We start from the raw sequence: 18399 nt of genomic DNA on the forward strand, positions 1-18399 counted from the left end.
CCATTATAGGTATAGGAATTTAGAATTTAGAACTAGCTTCATTTTATAGATGAGGAAACAGACCAAGAGAAATAAAGTGATTTGCACATTCAAAGCTTTAAATTAAAATTCAGATCCAACTCTCTTCCCATGAAATCACACTGATTTCAAGGTCCACTCAAGATAATGCTTGCCCGAAAATGATGGGTTCCTTTCTTCCCTAGCACCTTTGTAAGTAACCTGTTTTGCCTTAAGATGGGTCCCTTTTCTCTTTGCTTTCAACCTCTTCCCACATGCATAGGGCATTATTATGCCAAGAGGCCTTTGAATTCTACTCTAAGCCCAGCTGTTTTGTCAATTTTGGGAAAGAAGTTTGATTTTCATAGACATCTTCAGGGAGAGCTATTTCACATTCTCAGGAAGGAAGGAAACAAGATGGGTTGGTCCAGTAATGCTCCTCATTTCAGGCTCTGAAAGGGAACCTTAGCCTCTGTGGCCCCTGCCTGTCTGATTGTCTTTCATTGGCCTTAAATTTCCATTTGCAGTAAAGCAACCCTTGAAGCAATAAGGCCTTGGTGAACAGAAGCTCATTTTTCCTCCTGTTGTCACTGCTTCATTTGCTACTGCTAAGTTAGCCCTTACAGGCTTTTGTTCAATTAAGATATCTGGTGCCTAATGCCTTGCGCTCAAAATAGGGTGCAAGGATTCTGTAATCCTTGATCCATGTGCTTCCTAATCTCTTTCTTTCTCACAATGCCTCAGTCTCTTTGGAGAGAGAAAAGGGGTTAGATTCAAAGCTTAGTTCAGTTCCTATAGAGCTCAGTCCCAGTTCCAAGTTCAAAATTGTCACTAGGATTGAGTCCTGGGCAACCTTGGCTTTTCTGCTATGGGAAATATATTACCTGGAATCCTGCCTCCAAAGTTGCCATGGTTCTGTGTAATTAGAATCTGTTATCCTAAAAACTATGATCCCCAGCAAAACTACGATTCCCAGCACTCTACTTGCTTACTGTTGTTATGTGCTGAGGTAGATAGAATATAAATGGGGTATAGCCCCACCTCTCACTCTTTTTCCTTTGTTGGTGGCTTTGGTGGAGCAGGCTTAGTCACATGGTTCTATTTTGTCAGATAATAAACTTTATAAAATAATACTTGAAGTATTGCACATTAATTTAAAAATTACATTTATGGTGACCAGAAGTGGGGTTCAGAACCCTTAATTCTCTCTGAGTAAATTAGTTTGAAAAGAAACATGTTTCTCCTGCTGCCCCCTCTGGGGAATTCTTTTCGGAGTTCTGTTGCTGCTGCGGCTGTGGATCCTGGGAAAGTATAAATCCCTCTTTCTCTTATATTGCCAACAGCTGAGTGCTCACTACTTGCCTTGGAAGCCTGGGTGTGTTTCCCTTAGGCAATAAATAGCCTCCTAAAGGGCTTTTACCCAGTCCATGTGGAGGGGAAGCAAGCTGCTCCCAGGTATTTTTACTCCTGGGGGGAGGGGAAGAAAGGTTACTCTTCCAAATAGGAAGTAGAATTGCAAGCATGGCCCTCTTTATTGAAAGAGCAGCACATTACCTATCTCAAACAGCTCCCAGTTTTAGGATATCTTTTCTTCCTATAACTCCTGGGTACACTGGTCTTTTCGAGGAGAGATTCATCTCCTTACACCCTCTTACCATTCTGGCCTGCCCAATACATCCAATATGGGATTCCTCCACACTATGTTTAGCAAGGGTTTTTCTCTCACTATGGAAGATCCCAGAAGGTGTGACCAAAAGGAATCTAGATGGATGATGATACTGGGGAGTGGAAAGAACCTTAAAGAGTCTAGAGGTGGATTTTAAGTCTTTACAGACTCCATTGTTTTATGGAAATCTCTGTATTGGAATTGGAAAAAAAAAAAGAACTCTTGAATTCATTGCCTGTATCCTGTCATATATATTGTATTTGCTGATTGCTTGTTTTAAGATTTTATTTTATTTTATTTGTTAAGTTCTGTTACACTGAATCATTTTAAGCTACTGTGTTTTGACTGTTAGCTATATATTCTTTTACATTGTCTTTATTTGTACCTCTCCATATGACTGGACTGGAGAAGATACCATTATAAAAGTACTTTTGAGTTGTTTGTAACAAGAGGTAAGGGTCCATTTAGTAGCTGAAGGGAAGTGCTATAGCACTATTCCACACCTCTGCATTTATAAAAATGTAATGGATGAGACATATAAAGACATGCCTTTTACGGTTGTTACAGTCTCGTACCAGAGGAGCTGGGAAGGTTTTCCTAGGAGGCATGGTACCCTTGGATGGATCTCAAGAGGGAGCATTTTCCATGAAGCCTAGTAGCTTCTGGATGGTTTTTTATCTCTTCAGCTTAATCTACCTTCACCAGAATGATCTAGATTCTTGGTGACCTTTTAGACCCAAAAGGTTTTTTTTAATTAGTGGCTATGCTACCATTTTTTATAAAGCTGTTTTCTTAGTGAAAATTAATGTATCCTGAGTTGATATGTGCATTTGTCAACACCTTCCTCAGGGGGGGATTCTATAATTGTCATAAAATTCTAGTTTTATAAAAGTTAAGAAACTTGCTACCTCCCAGAATCCAGAAAGTAAACTGCTTGAAGAAGGTGTCATGGAGATGTCTGTAGAAACCTGCACCAAAAGAACAAGAATGAACTTTGGGATGTAGTGAAATTGAACTTGGGGGGTGGAACTCATTTATTTTGTATGTATACTCTTATGACAAAGGGGACTGCCCCCTAATTGGCTCCCAAAGGATCCCAGAGGATTGTGTAATTAGAATCTGTTACCCTAAAAATTACAATCCCCAGCAAAACTATGATTCCCAATACCCTACTCACTTCCTGTCCTTACATGCTGACAGAGAACAGGATATAAATTGGGTGTAGCCCTGCCTCTCTATCTTTTTCCTTCCTGTTGAGGCTTTGGTGGAGTGGGGATTTTTGAGCAGGTAAAAAAACTTAGTCACATGGTTCTATTTTGTCAGATAATAAATTTTATAAAATAATACTTGAAGTTTTGCACATTAATTAAAATCTTACAGTTCTACTGAAGCTGAGAAGTTCAAAGGATACAGAACAAGGACAACACACATTTCTCACAATGGTTGAGGTGGGGAAGATATTCCCTTCTCCATTTAGTTCTTGGAGCCTGTACTGTGGTTGAGTCTCTAGACTCAGTATGAAAGACACAAAAAAGAGGGCAACCATTCCAGTCTGGCCAATTTTAAAGACTGGTTGTTTTGGCTACACAGCCAATCAAAGGAGGCTATTCTCCAAGATGTGGTAGAAAAAACACAGAATGCAAGCTACCTTTATGTTTGCAGAACTGGGCAGGCCCAGGGCAAGCCCCTTACATATTTCTCCCTGTTTGAAACTTGCCATCTCCTGGTAAATAAGCAGGGGTGCATTTTCATTAAAAGGGGATGAAAGAGCAGATCTTCTTGGCCTCATCACAGATGTTCTCTTTAACTTTTTTAAGTTGTTAATTTTGTTTTATTTTTTCAATTTTTTAATTTTTATAATTTAATTTTTATATTTTATATTTTATTTTTATAAATAGTAGGTAATAACCTAGACCACTAGCTATGGTAGGCCTGATCCCTCACAAAGAACTATTTGAGACTGTATAGGAACTGCCAGGATACATGGTATTTAGCAAGTTACTAGGATGTCTTTCCAAGACACCAGAGAACTTTCTAGTGTAGGTATAAGGATACAAGGGTGGAGCAGATATAAGGCATGGCACTGACCTAGCATCTATATCCTCCTCAGTTTTTGTGCTTCAACCTATACTTCATGCTAGGTAGAATTCGAAGAGATTTTTTTCCTAGAGAACAAACCAATGACGCCACCACATGGCTAATCCTGGTGTGCTCTTGGGGATATAATCCTACCATATTCCTGAGCCCCAAAATGAGCTTTTTATTTACTGAAATAAATTACAGCGATACCATTAAATCTTTTTTTTTTCTAGAACTGATTTTATTTGGGTAGGTAACTAACTGAGAAAGTCTCATTTGTAACCAACATGGATTCATAAGGTGATGTTACATTCATACTTTAAAAATATATCTATATGTACAGAGAATTTGTAAGTAAATATAAACATATATACATTACTTTCCAAGATCCAGTTGTCATTTCCTTGTTTCCTACAAACAAAAAAAAATAAAAAACAGCCCCAGATTCAATAAGGTTAAAATACCAAAATAATTTTAAAATAAAAAAATTGGTAATACCAGTTAAGTCAAGAAAGTCTGATAACAGCATTATGTATCACTGGAGAGTATTACTGAGGGAAAATAGAATTCTAATTTTAGATGATACTAGATTATTTAGTATTTATTTTTCAGTAAAAGTAGGCAATGATATTTTAAAAGGAAATTTACACCTTACAGATAGATAACTATTGAGAGTCAATATGGTTGGTTAACATGTTCACTAGTATAAAATAATCCAGTGCAGTAACAACTGACCTGATTGCATAAAGTCAGATTATAATTGGTTTTACAGTAGCTCTAAGTCTGTTTGTAATTTTTAATCCATACTGTAGAAGACCCATTAGAGTTCAAGTTCACCATTTTATTCCTTTCTGTACTTCAGCTGTCTGGCATTATTCAAGGTATCCTGCTGTTTAATTATTTTGTCATTTAAACTACACTTCAAAGGTAAGTGATTTTTTAAAATTGTTTTTTGATTTTTTAAAAAAGGAAGTGTGGGGGAGAAGAGACATCATGTTATCTCATCCAAATTGTACATCCCAATCTTTCCCCAGGAGGCATGCCAAGTGGTGGGGGGATGAGAGGTGGCACTGGTGTTTGGAGGGTAACTAGCAGGTGGCCTTCCAAGTCCTGGAGGAGGGTAGAGAGGAACAGCATGAGTTGGAGGCAACTGTGGAGGTGGAAAGCTGGAGTATGTTGGTAGGATATCGAGAAGTTGGTGGTGTAATGTTGTGAAGTAAAATAGCAGGGGTAGGTGAGGCTAGCGGTGTTGGTGGGGTTAAAAGGATATATATGAGGGTTAAGTGAGTGGGTGGCCCATATGCTAGAAGCAAAGCCCCATAGGCTGGTCCTTCTGTATTTGTTAAGGATTATAGATTTTGATAACCCTCTCCTGACATGTAGGAGTTTGTGGTTGACATACCAATAATGTAACTGGAAGGTGGTGGTGGTAGGGGGCACTGAGAAAGAAGAGATAGGGATAGGATGACTGAGAGGAGGAATCTGGACTTTTGGTAGATTTCCATCCTCCACAGTGCCAGGCCACTCACCTCTCCTATTGAAATGGTAGCTGTTGGAAAGATCTACGTGAACCAATGCAGAGTGAAACAAGCAGAACTGGGAGAACACTGTATAGAGTAACAGCAATATTGTACAATGATCAACTGTGAAAGAATTAGCTATTCTCAGCAATATAATGATCCAAGACCATTCTGTAGGACTTATGACCAAGAATGCTCTCCACCTCCACAGAAAGAACTGTTGGAGTGAGATACAGATCAAAGCATACTATCTTTCACATGAGTTTATTTACAGTTTTATTTTGAGGTTTTGGTTTTATATGAGTATCTCTTACAACAATGATCAACACAGAAGTATGTTTTGGATGAAAGTACATGTACCCTGGATCATATTGCTTATCATCTCTGAGAAGGGGAGGGATGGAGGGAGGGAGACAATTTGGATCTTTAACTTTGGAAAGCATATGTTGAAAATTATTATTACATGTAATTGGGAAAATAAAATATCTTTGAATTAAAAAAGAAGAAAAAGAAAATGAATCTGTAAGGGTTGACTTCTTTTCTGGAGGTAGATATACAGGTCATATTAGTGGGTGTGTGGTCTCAATTTGTGGGACAGTAGGGGTTCTACCGCCTTATTGTCTTCCTTAGGAGAAACAACCACTGCTCATTTAACTTGCCTGGGATGGTTAAGGCTGAGGAGATGGTTTCTTAGATAAGCTACTGCTGCTGTGCTGTCTACTGGGACGCTTTCTGTTTTGATCTGTTCAGAACTTTGATGTTGCTGGGACTGTTTTAAAAGGTATATTAAAGTGTTGTACACTTGTAGTGTTGACTGAAGAGGTGATGTTTGCTGAATTTGCTGAGGAGTATTATGAGGCATTTGCTATTGTATTAGGTATTGTATTGTATTGTAATAGGTCCAGGATCTTGTGGCAAATGTCTTTTTAGGACATCTTGAAAAAACTGTTCTTATCATTTCCTGTATACTGGTTTTGATTTCCATTCCTGTATTTCAAATGTGCATAAATGACCTGCCTAGGACATGACTGTGACTGCTATGATCTCAGGTTCCCATTGTAGCTGTCATTTACAAATGTTCATGCCACTTGAACCAATTTTTGGATTTTTTAAAAAATCACCTTTGAGTTGTTTGATATATTTCTTCTTACAAATCAAATTTCATAGTCTGTAATAAGACCTTTCCCAGAACCGTAACTTCTTCCTTTGGATTGTCTCTAAACTGTACATCATTTAATAAGCTATGAGCTGTTTTGATAATATCTTTAAATTTTTTTAGGAGTTTCTTTTACTTTCCCTGTCAAAAAAGACCACATGTTCCTGTCATATGTCCTGGGAATTGTTTAAAGGAATGAAAGAAATAGAAGATATGAAAATAAATTATTCCAGTGGCCAAGAGAACCAGATAGTAGTCACAAACATGTTTCTACATCAAAAATGAAGCTGGCACCTTCTTAGAAGTACCAGACTTTGGTAGTTGGATCTAGTCCTTTTAACTGTGAAGGTATATGTAATAGATAGATAGATAGATAGATAGATAGATAGATAGATAGATATTAATCAACTCTTTTGTATCCTAGTACCTGAATAGTTTTCTTTGGTTCAGTTTTGCCAAAGTTGCTGAAGGGCTGGAATTTTCTTTATTCTCCTTCATTAACTGGAGTAAACTTGTTCATATTTAACAGGTTTTCTGAGAATCCTGCCACTTAAGGAAGTACTCCTTAACAATGTCCCTCACTTCTAAGGGCAAGATGGCAGGGATGCTAGGAAGCATTGGTTCTCTTTTGGGAAAATATTGCCATGAAGTCTTTCCTATTCCCTCTAAAAACCTTACCTTCCATTTTAGTATCAATACTGTGTTTTGATTCTAAGGCAGAAGAGCAGCAAGGGCTAGGCATTGGGGGTTGAGTGACTTGCCCAGGGTCACACAGCTAGGAAGTGTCAGAGGTCGGATTTGAACCCAGGACCTCCTATCTCCAGGCCTGGCTCTCTATCCACTGAGCCACCTAACTGCTCCTACCATTAAGCCTTAAATATAAAACATTTACTAAACAAGAAGACAAAAGTAAGAATAATTATATATAGCATGTACACACTAGAAGACAAAAATAGGAATAATAAAAACATAACAGTCCACCCATAAACCTAACTCATTCTCTCACCAATCACCAGTTCACACAATGTCTTTTGGAGATGGGAGAGAAAGTGGGCACAAACTAATAGAAATCTAGCAATGAGATACATAAGTAAAGAACCAGTGTATTTGAGGCAACTCAATCAATGGACTACAGAATTAGATGTCTCTTTCAGGAATAGTATGTATCTATTACTACATATCACTTGCTCCTCCTCAGAATCTCTCTATTCTCCTTCTGGAAGAATCAATCAACAAACAAACAATTATTATATACCTACATAAGTATCAAGAAGTGTGCTAGGTACTGGGGATGTAAGAATTAAAGGAAGAAGCAATCTATTTGCGAGGTATTCTAATGAGGGAGACAACAAGAACATGTTAAAAATACATGTATATTCATAAAGTCATTAACATAAGGATGGGAGGGTATTAGTAGTTGGGAGGTGGGAATGCAAAAAGGCTTCATGCAGAAGTTGTATGCAAGCTGTGTCTTACACAAGGCAGGGCTGAGGAGGAAATACATACATTTTAGGCATCGTTTGGCATGATGGATGCTAACTCTCAGGCTATGGAAATGGGCATAAGCTCTGAGATCTGCATAGTTTACCACCATGACTCCCTTGGTTAGGCATTGCTCAGTCAATATGGCACTCTTTTAAAGAAAAGCAATTCCCTCTGAATGGGGGGTTCTGCAAAGATATTCAAGGTGGCTCTCAGTCATCTTGGAGGAATTTTCCCCTCTTCAGTCATAAGAAAGGGCAACAGTCTTTGAAAGGTTTCTCCACCCTCAAACTGTAGATAGTGCTAGAGAGCAAAGCAGCCTTTCCTTGTTAGCCCTTCACACTGAATACCAGTTTTCTTTCTCATCACCTCCCCACATCTCTGGCTTTCCTGTTCTCAGCTGGGCATCAGATATGGAGCCTGTCTGCCTGTCTCTGCTGTGAATCTTAAAACTGCTCAGACTCTACCTTGGAACATTTGGTTAAGGCTATTCTCCATTTAAACAATGGAGGTACTTGATCAGGAATGTATTGGGAACTTTAACATTACTCCACCCATACTTAGACAGTATCCCCTTAGGGGAAGATAAAGATGGAACAATGAAAAAGTCCCTAACTCATACTCATAGTAAAACTAGAACCTTAAGCTAGGTCTATTTTTAGATCTAATACAAAAGGGTGCTAAGTGCCTATAAAGGTTAAATTAATCACTAGAAGGTAAAGCAACTTACAAAGGGCAAGCTTAGCAAGAGGTGTGAAGTTTTAGTTTACTCAGAGAAGGTGATAACAAAAGAAGATGTGAATTAAGAATGGTCAGTCCTGTGGAAAAAGTCTACTGTGATTGGTAGATGTGAAAATTTAGGGGAGGTGACATAAGAGAAAGGAGCTGGCTCTCTCAACTTAGGGGGTTGAGTTTGGAAGCTGAATTGGAAGGTCTCTCTGAACACTAGAGTTTTGCTTGGAACGACCTTGTGGTGAGTTGATAAAAGACTGACTAGTCTCTCTTAAGGCCTAGGCCAATTGGCCTAGGCCCTTCCTACTATAAACTCAACTCTCTACTCTTTTCTTCCCTTAATTCCTTCATTCGTATTAATTAAAATCTCCATAAAACCCAGCTGACTTGGGTATTTCATATTTGGGAATTTTTCCCATTGGCAATCACTTATTTTTGATATAAAATCAAGACACTAAAATTATTTTTACAGTTTTGGAAATTCACAGCCATTGAACCCACATTTTCACGGTCACACTGCTCATCTATGCTCAGTACCTATAAGGCACAGTTTCACTGGCCTTTGTTGATTTTTTTATTTTTTTAACTTTTAAACCCATATACTATGTATTAGTTCCAAGGCAGAAGAATGGTAAGAGCTAGGCAATGGGGTTTAAGTGACTTGCCAGGATCACACAGCTAGGAAGTCTCTTTGAGGACAGATTTGAACCCAGGATCTCCTGTCTCTAAGCCTGGCTCTCAATCCACTGAACTACCCAGCTGCCCTTTTTTGTTGCCTTCTTCCACTTCTGTTCTCTTCTCCCAGCTACTCAGCTCTATTGACTTCTGTGTTTTGTCTTCCATAAACAACTTCTCTGAATGTTCTCTCACTTGTTTTTTCAGCTAGCCTCTGATCTGGCTTCTCAAGGTATGGATTTCCATGACACTCCTGTCCAGAGTCACACCTCTGTCTTAGGCTGAAAAGTCCACAAACCATGTTTCCGTTAGATTCAACATAATCTCCATTCAATTTTCTGTAGTCCTCCCAGAGTTCTTTGATTTAGATTTTACTAGCAAACAACACTTCTAAGTACTAAAAATAGTTCTATGCAGATTTGCTACTGGGAAACATTTTATTGCAGTCTTCTCTAATATGTCAGTACTTTTGACCCTGAGATTCTTTAACTTAGGTCTTCTGAATACTTTTATCTAAGGAGCTATTTTAGCATCAAGGAACCTGAGGGATACAAGTGGGAGTCGTATTTTAAAGGAAAGACCCTAGCATCCAGTTGGGGCCTCTCCATTGTCCCTCAGAACCCTCAGAATCTACTTAGAGCAGAGACCTAAATGGGTGAACCATGAAGCTTTAGGCTCAATTGATCTTGGCCTAGAATACTGCTATACACTTCAGAGAAAGCTAGAGCTCATACAATAATACTGGCAGGAATCTAGATCCTGTAGTTTGCTAGTTCCTAAGCAGGGTCATAGCTCTCACTCTTAATTCAGTTTTACAGCTGGATTGACATGCAGTTCTTCTGTGAAGCCATTGCTTATGGTGGGAGAAAAGAGAGGGAAATCCCCTCATAAGTTTTTGTGGAACTCTTCTAGAAACAACTGGTAGCTAGATTGTATAGTGGTTAGAGCTCTTGGCCTAGAATCAGAAAGACCTGGGGTTCATAATCCACTTTCATTCACTTACTGGCTGTATGATTCTGTACAAATCATTTAACCTCTTTTTTGCCTCAATTTCCTCATTTTCGAAATGGGGATAATAATAGCACCTACCTGACAGGATTGTTGTTAGGATCAAAAGAGATAATATATGTAAAATACAGAACCTAGTACATATTAATTTTACTATAGAAATGCTAGCTATTATTATTATTAATCCTAATAGCTGGCCAACTGTCAATTCTTGAAGCTAGATCACTAGCAGAGTTGACTCCTCATTTTTTTCTTTTCTTTAAAAAATTTTTAAACTCTCACTTTCTTCCAATATCAGTAAGTGGAAAAGGTAAAGGGTACCTGGGCTTTTTTCTGTCTTTGCTGATCCTCAGCCTCATTTCAATATGTAAGGTCACTCAAGGTAGTTATTTACCAAGTTGTCTCCTTCATTAGAATGTGAGCTCCTGGAGAAGAGAAACCATATTTTTTCTTTTCTTTGTATTCCCAGCACTTAGCATAGTGCCTGGCAGATAGACACATACCCCAAGGATGTTATTGACTAAAAGAAAGGATCCACATACAACAAAATATTTACAACTTTTTTGTGGTAGTAAAGAACTAGAGAAAAAATTAGATGCCATTGGGGAATGGTCAAACATATTTTAGTGTATAAATATAATGGAATAGTATAATAGTATAGGAAATGTTGACATGGTAAGTAAAGAGAAGAAGAATTATATGTTTTGATGAAATGAAATAAGAACAATCAGGAGAACAATATAAACATTGACTACAACAATGAAAATGGAATGAACAGCAACAAGAAAACAATCTAAAGTAAATACTGCAGAATTAAAATGGACAAGTTTAGATCTAAAGAAGAGATATGAAAAGAGATATTTCCTGCTTCTTTGAAGAGGTGTGGACCATGGTCCCCATATTTTTCTTTCTCTTTTAAAATTCATTATTAATGGAGATGACTTTTCTGAAGCTGGTGGGGAGTAAAGAAGGATATAAGGATTGATGCAGATGCTTCAAAAAAATCAATTTAAAACTCACAAAAAACCCAAAGATCCTTCTGCCATTGCATATTCATACCTTTGCAATTTATGATCTTAAAGAGTTGCTTAGGGTACTGAGAGGTTAAGTAATAAGCCCAGGTTTACAAAGACAATATATTTCAGAGGTAGGACTTGATATCTTAGTTGATGAAATCAGTTCTCTGTCTCCTTTACTATGTCTAGATTATTTCAACAGACTCCTAACTGATTTCTCTATCTCAACTCTTAACACTGTAGTTACTAAACTAATTTTTTCTTCTTCTTTAACCCCTTATCTTCTGTCTTAGTATCAATTCTAAGACAAAAGAGCGGAAAGTCTGGGCAATTGAGGTTAAGTGACTTGTCTAAGGTTACATGGTTAGGAAGTGTCTGAGGTCATATTTGAACCCAGGCCCTCCTAACTCTGGACAAGACACTCCATCCACTGGGATACCTTGCTGTCCCAATAATTCTTAAGGGCAAATTTGACCTTACTCAACCAACTCCAGTAGTTTCTTAAGGCCTTTAAGATCATATATATATATATATATATATATATATATATATATATATATATATATATATATATATATGTTTCTTTGTTTAGCTTTTAAAGCCCTACTGAATCTGAACCCAGCCTATCTTTATAGCCTCATTAGACATTACTCCCCCCTCATGCACTTTGCCATATGGCCAAAAGGGTCTTTTCTCTGTCTCCCCACATGACACCTCATTAACTTCCTCTTTTCTTTTAAGATGCAATTCTAGCACCGTCTTCAGCACAAAACCTTTCCTGATGTCCCCAAACTATTAACTGTCTCCTTCCCAAATTGTTATATTTGTATTTATCAACTTTACATTTACTTTGTACATATTTTAAAATATACTTGCAAATTCCTTCATTAAAAAGTAACGTCTGTAAGATTAAGGATTGTTTCAGGCTTTTTAAAGTATTTGTATATCTAACATCTGTCTGTCACATGCATAGGTAGCCCTTAATGTATACTTGTTGACTAATTGATTGATATGCTATATTATTCTATATATCTTGTGAAAATATAGATTAAAAATGCTATACAACTATAAAGGTTTCTCCCTCAGGTCTTTTACAACTCTGTATTAGTGTGCTTCTTGGTATAAATCATAGCATACTGACGTTCTCTTCATCCCCTACACACATACTCATCTTATCGTTCAGGAGTTGTAGAATTAAAGCATGTTAGATCTTCAGTTTAGTGCTCCCACATGGAACAGAAAAGAAGTTGGGAGCCTGGGGCTTTAACTTTTATATTAATTTGGGAATTTAAAGCACACATACCCATCATTCTCAAAAAGCCTTTTATAGCCCTTCAGGAGCTTTTAACTCCAGAGATTCTCATATCCCAGGTACGCACAGCTAGAGTGGACTCATTAAATCACTAGCTAATACCAGGGTAATTAAATGTTTCTGACACTTGTTTTTACCAGCCAAAGATGGAGAGGAGTCTTGAAAGTTCTGTGTGTTTTATTAAAACCATTTAATCATCACAATGTTTTAGAATAAGTGAACCATACTGTTAGTGGTTGGGATCAGCAACTTCAGCACTTGTCTAATCAAATTACAATTGGAGGAAAGATTCAGTCTTTAAGTGATATCCATTTTAAGACATGAGTTATAGGGATTATTACAAATTTGTTTCAGTTAATTAAAAAAGAGAACAGCTTTGAAGTAATTTACTGGTGTTTATGCATTTTTGTCCCAGAATGGTCTCTGTGGAAATGTTAAATTCAGCTACTGTATGACTTTCTTTTATCATTGACTGCAAAGTGGCAATTCTGTTAAATTAATTATTGACATTGATTTTTTGTCATTAGATGAAGACTTCAATAACTGTCAGACTTGGGAAATTGATCTCCTAGTTTCTTCAAATTAACATTTCATTTTTTTTCCTCTTTCAAGATACATTCTAAATGTAATTTCCATGCTTAAAAGAAAGTGGATGGCTTTTCATTATACTTCTCCCTTCCCCAGACTTAGCTGGGCTTGTTAATTGATTTTCACACATAAATTTAGTCTTAGGGACAGGAACTTAGGAATCTAAGTTTAAAATGAATGCTCTACTACAAGATAGAGAATAATATGTAACTTTTCCCTTTTTGATTCCTCTGATGGCACACACCACTGATGGCTGCTGTGCTACTGACCTTTCCTTAATGTATATCCCTTACTATAGAGGAGACAGTGGAAAAGTTTCCTGTTGCCTGGCAATCCCTGGCAACAGATCAATCACAGGCTCTGTAGTAGATTGTCAGTTATTTGAATGAATTGGAGATGTAACTATCTGAGTAAATGATTTTTATAGGTAAGTGCTCATCTGTACTTCAAGGAACAAGATTGTGGTGGAGAGTTGTTGAGAGGGAGGAGTCAAGTCTGAGCATTGTGGTCAAGATAATGGGATGTGGGAGGAGAGCAATTCCCTACAGTTGATACCCTCCGAATTGTCACTGGGCAACCAACCTTTTCCCTTTCAACTAGGTTCTACAAAGGACTTTTTCATCCTTCGGTTTCTTGCTGTAAATTAGTAGGGATTAAGCGAACCAGCTCTTTTGTGTTTAGAACAGTGGTTCTCAACCTTTCTAATGCTGTGACCCCGCAATACAGTTCCTCATGTTTCAGTGACCCCAAACCAAAAAATTATTTTGGTGGCTACTTCAAAACTGTAATTTTGCTACAGTTATGATTCGGAATGTAAATACCTGATATGCATTATGTATTCTCATTGCTACAAATTGAGAGGTTGAGAACCTCTGGTTTAGAAGCTATGGGCCTCAGTCTACACTTACTGAGTGTGCAAGAGAATGAGTCTATGCCAGGTTAGTCCCTCTAGGTGAAACACATTGCTAATGTTTCAATTGCTGCCACTAGCTCTCTCCATTGAAGTGGAAGACTCCACAAGTCTTCATTGCTTATTTGCTCAGAATAACAAAGACAGTTACATGTCTAGTGGAACTTTAGCCCATGTCTTCTTGACTCATTTTTTTCTTTAACTCTTACCTTCTGTCTTAGACTCAACACTAAATATTAGTTCTAAGGTAGAAGAGTAGTAAGGGTTAGGCAATTGCGTGGTTAAGTGACTTGCCCGGGGTCACACAGTTAGGAAGTGTCTGAGCCTGGATGTGTATCTAGGACCTCCTGTCTCCAAGCCACCTAGCTGTCCTCTACTTCCCCCCAGGTCCTTTTTGCTCCTATGCCATGCAACTTGGCACACAGTAGGAACTTAATAAATGCTTGGTGAACTGAATTCCTTTCAACTCTGAATTTCTATGGTTCTTTGAGTGCTGAGAATAAGTCTACTTTGTGGTATGAGAAAAACAAATCAAATATCATGCCCTACTAATGGTGAGCACATTATCCGAATATTACAAAGGACAGTATTTTAAAAAGGAAAAACGATAGATTTTCCAGGCAACCCAAATCCTATGGCTCAATTCAATAAAGACATATCTAGCTTTGACTGTCTTTAAGGCACCTGGGATACAAAGGTAAAAAGTAGTACAGGTCCTGCCTCCAAGGAACTAGTAGTATATTGAATGGGTTTAGAATATATGCACATGCAGTAAGTTAGAAAATGAAAAAGTACAAAGGAAAGGTACAAAATACACTCAAAGTGGGGTTGTTAAGTGGCTCAGTGAATAGAGAGCCAGGTCAGGAGATGGGAGACCCTGGGTTCATATCTAAACTTAGATACTTCCTAGTTGTGGAACCCTGAGTTACTTAATTGCCATTGCCTAGTCTTATTCTTTTTTTGCCCTAGAATTGATACTTAGTATTCATACTAAGACAAAAGGTAAGGATTTTAAATGAAAACAACAACAACAACAACAACAAACTCAAAGAGAAGTGCTAAACTGAGTGACCAGGGAAGGCTTCATGGTGGAGGAGACCCTTGAGTTTAACTTTGAGGAGATGTTAATAGTGTAACAGTTAAATTAATTTCTCTACTAAAAAGCATTATATTTTTATGAGGTTTATTAAAGATTATTAGGAATCAAGGATACAAAATAATAAACCACATGCCATGGCTGATTTAGCAAAATTCAGAACCCCATGCTTGGTTTACTCACTACATCCTTGCAATCTCTGACTACAGGAAGAGACCAAAGTAGGCATTACAGACAGTTTAAATGCAAATTGTGCTCTTGCACTCAGGTGAGTACTCAGATGATATTATAGGGAATTCTGGGAAGTACCAAGGACTTCTGGGGATTGAAGTCTGGGGTTCAAATCTCCGTTTTTACAATAGGCAGAAATGGAGAGAAGGAATCTGTTTCATGAATATGACATAAGAGTACACAAAGGCATGGAGGTCTAGAGAGGGGACAGTAAAATCAGAGACCAAATCATAGTCCAGGAACCAGTGGAGAAGGGGAAAGAAATAAGACTAGAAAGGTAATAAAAATGGAGCTATATGGGGGCTCTTGAATGTCAGATTAAGGAGTTTAATTTTATTCAGTAACCATGGAGAACCACTGAAAGAAATTTTTAAAAATTTTGTTTTTGCTTAGGGCACGGATGTAGATCAGGTCATTGTATTAGAAGGATTACTTTGTCAGCTATATGGAAGATGGACTGGACTGGGAGAGAGACTAGAAGAATGGAGACTTTTATAATCTAGGGAAGACAATTCAGGTTTGAAATAGAATAGTGATAGTGGAAGTGGAATGGAAGAGATAAATTAAAGAAATATTCAGTTAGAAAAGAGAGTATTTGGCAACTGATTGCATATGTGTAGGTGAGTGGGAAGATATGGAATCTCCTCAATCACAACACTACTGAGATGCTTTCTTGTAGTGTAGTTTATAAAGCATGTGTTGTTTCCCTCCACCACTCTGGCTACATGAGTCATGAGTTTATATAATAGCAGAAAGAGCACTCAACTTAGCGTCATAAAGTGTAGTTTTGTACTGCAGATAAAGCCCACATCTGACCCTTACTAGCCAAGTGACCTTGGCCAAATTGTTTATGTCTATCTCGATTTCCTCAATTATAAAATAGAAAGATATTTGTGCTATCTACTTCATAGGATTGTTGAGGGGAAAGCACTTTTAATCCTTAATCTCTCCATAGAATATAAACTGTTTCTGTAACATACATGAACTCCTTCTCCCTATTCACAGTCTGACTAGTAGGTTGGGAGCCCAGAGCAAAGCTATTGCTCCCTTCTGTGATTTTTAGATTTTCCCCATCTTGCTTAGTCTAGCACCCAGGAATGTATACACCCAAAATTCACTGGCATGTGCTAGCAAATGACAAATCAGAAACAACTGAATGTCCCCTGGGCTGTCCTAAGCCAAGCTTGAGCCACCATTGGCACATGTGAGATGCAGGAAGTGATGTAGAGAACTTCCTTTGGAGTTCTCCTGACTTCCTGTGGAGAAGGCTGGGCACCAGTTCAATCCTGGAGCTTCCTTGAGACATGTAAAGGCTAATTTTAGCTTTGTGACTTGAAATCTAAATAATTGGTCACCAGGGAAAATTTCCAAATAATAAAATACCCAGGTCAGCTGGGAATTATGGTGATTTTAATTAATATAGAGAGAAGGAATTAAAGAAAGGAGAGAGAGAGAAAGAGTTAATTTAAACTGTTCCAGCTCAGGCTGAGCTAGACCTTGGCCAAAGTGGCCTCTCTGAGCCTAAAAGAAAAGGAGTCAGTCTTATCACTCACCATGAGACCTTCTTTGTCTGAGGGGGATCCTCCAGGCTGAGTTCCAGTCTTCCACTGAACTGAACCTCTGAATCTAATTGCACTCTGAACTGAAATTCCTGAACTGACTTTTTTAGCCTCCTTTTAAAGAAATTTTCTTCTTATGTCACCTCCCCTAAATTTTCACATCTACCAATCACAGTAGACCCTTTTCCCAAGACTGCCTATTCTTTAGTTCTTACCTTCTTTGATTAGATTTTCTCCAGGACTATCTACTCTTTAGTTCTCACCTTCTCTGGTTAGGTTATATCTCTGAGGTACTTCACACTTCTTTCTTAAGCTTACCTTTTGTGAGTTACTTGACCATTTTGTGATTAATTTAACCTTTATAGGTACTTAACACCTTTTTGTATTAGATCTAAAAATAGACAGCTTAAGTTTTAGCTTCACTATAAGGTATGAGTTAAGTACCTTCATTATTCAATCAGAAGTTTACAACTTCATCTTCCCCTAAAGTATGTCCAATTAGGGTGCAGTAATTTTCAAGTTCAAAGACAGTCACGTGGTGAGTGATAAGACTGACTCCCTTTTCCCTTGGCTCTTAGGGGAAGGCCACCCTTGGCCAAGACCTTGAACTCCTGCCTGGCTCAGCCTGACCCAGAGCAGTTTAAATTAACTCTTTACTCCCCTCTCTCTCTTTCTTAATTTCTTCCTCTTGTTGTAATTAAATCACCATAAAGTTCTATTCTGGCTTGAGTATTTCATTTAGGATTAAAAAAATTAAATCTTTGGTGACCAATAATTTTTACATTCAGTCTCAACCCTAAATTTACCCCTAACAGTCTGGCTAACCCATGAGTGCCCTCAAAATTCCCTGAATTTTCTTTCCTCTTACTCTACTTCCTCCTCACTCAGTCTTTTTAACAACTAACTCGGCTTCAAAACACAGCTGCTGGCAGGTGCGTATAAAACAATTTTTTTCTCTTCTCTTTTCTCCTCAAATCAAATTGAAAACAGCCGTTTTTCTTTTTTAACCTTAAGTGGCAGGGCCCTGGGGTCTTAGCTGGGGAACCTGTTTATAAATAGGGAACAAAAAATCTAATTAACTGAGCCTTGCTGATTATCAGTGAGGAAACTCTGTCTTGCTTCGATATCTCTCAACAAAAATGGCTAGATCACTAGAGTAAAGGTAGTGAGTCAGCCTAAAGCCCATTTTCCTGCTTTTCAACCTCTCTAGTTTTAAAAATTTAAGTGGGCTTTGCTCAAAGAGGATAGCACATGGTCCTAGCAGTTTAGCCTGACTGTTAATGGGAGATCACTTGTGACCTCTCCCAAACATAGTTTTAAAAGGAGCCTCAGCCTCAGGCAAAAGGCTTTGTTTTTGTCTACCTTTTCATTT

General features: G+C 37.9%; 1 protein-coding gene and 1 pseudogene across 5 annotated transcripts in view; one reads left to right on the top strand and one right to left on the bottom strand.

The window, feature by feature from the left end:
- Nucleotides 1-9608, bottom strand: part of LOC130456923 (cyclin-K-like) — a 61898-nt pseudogene extending 52290 nt beyond the window's left edge.
- Nucleotides 1-18399, top strand: part of LOC107651386 (uncharacterized) — an 83052-nt gene that overhangs the window by 52081 nt on the left and 12572 nt on the right. The window lies entirely within an intron of this gene.

The sequence above is a fragment of the Monodelphis domestica genome, chromosome 2, assembly GCF_027887165.1.
Source record: "Monodelphis domestica isolate mMonDom1 chromosome 2, mMonDom1.pri, whole genome shotgun sequence".
Taxonomy (NCBI): Eukaryota; Metazoa; Chordata; class Mammalia; order Didelphimorphia; family Didelphidae; genus Monodelphis; species Monodelphis domestica.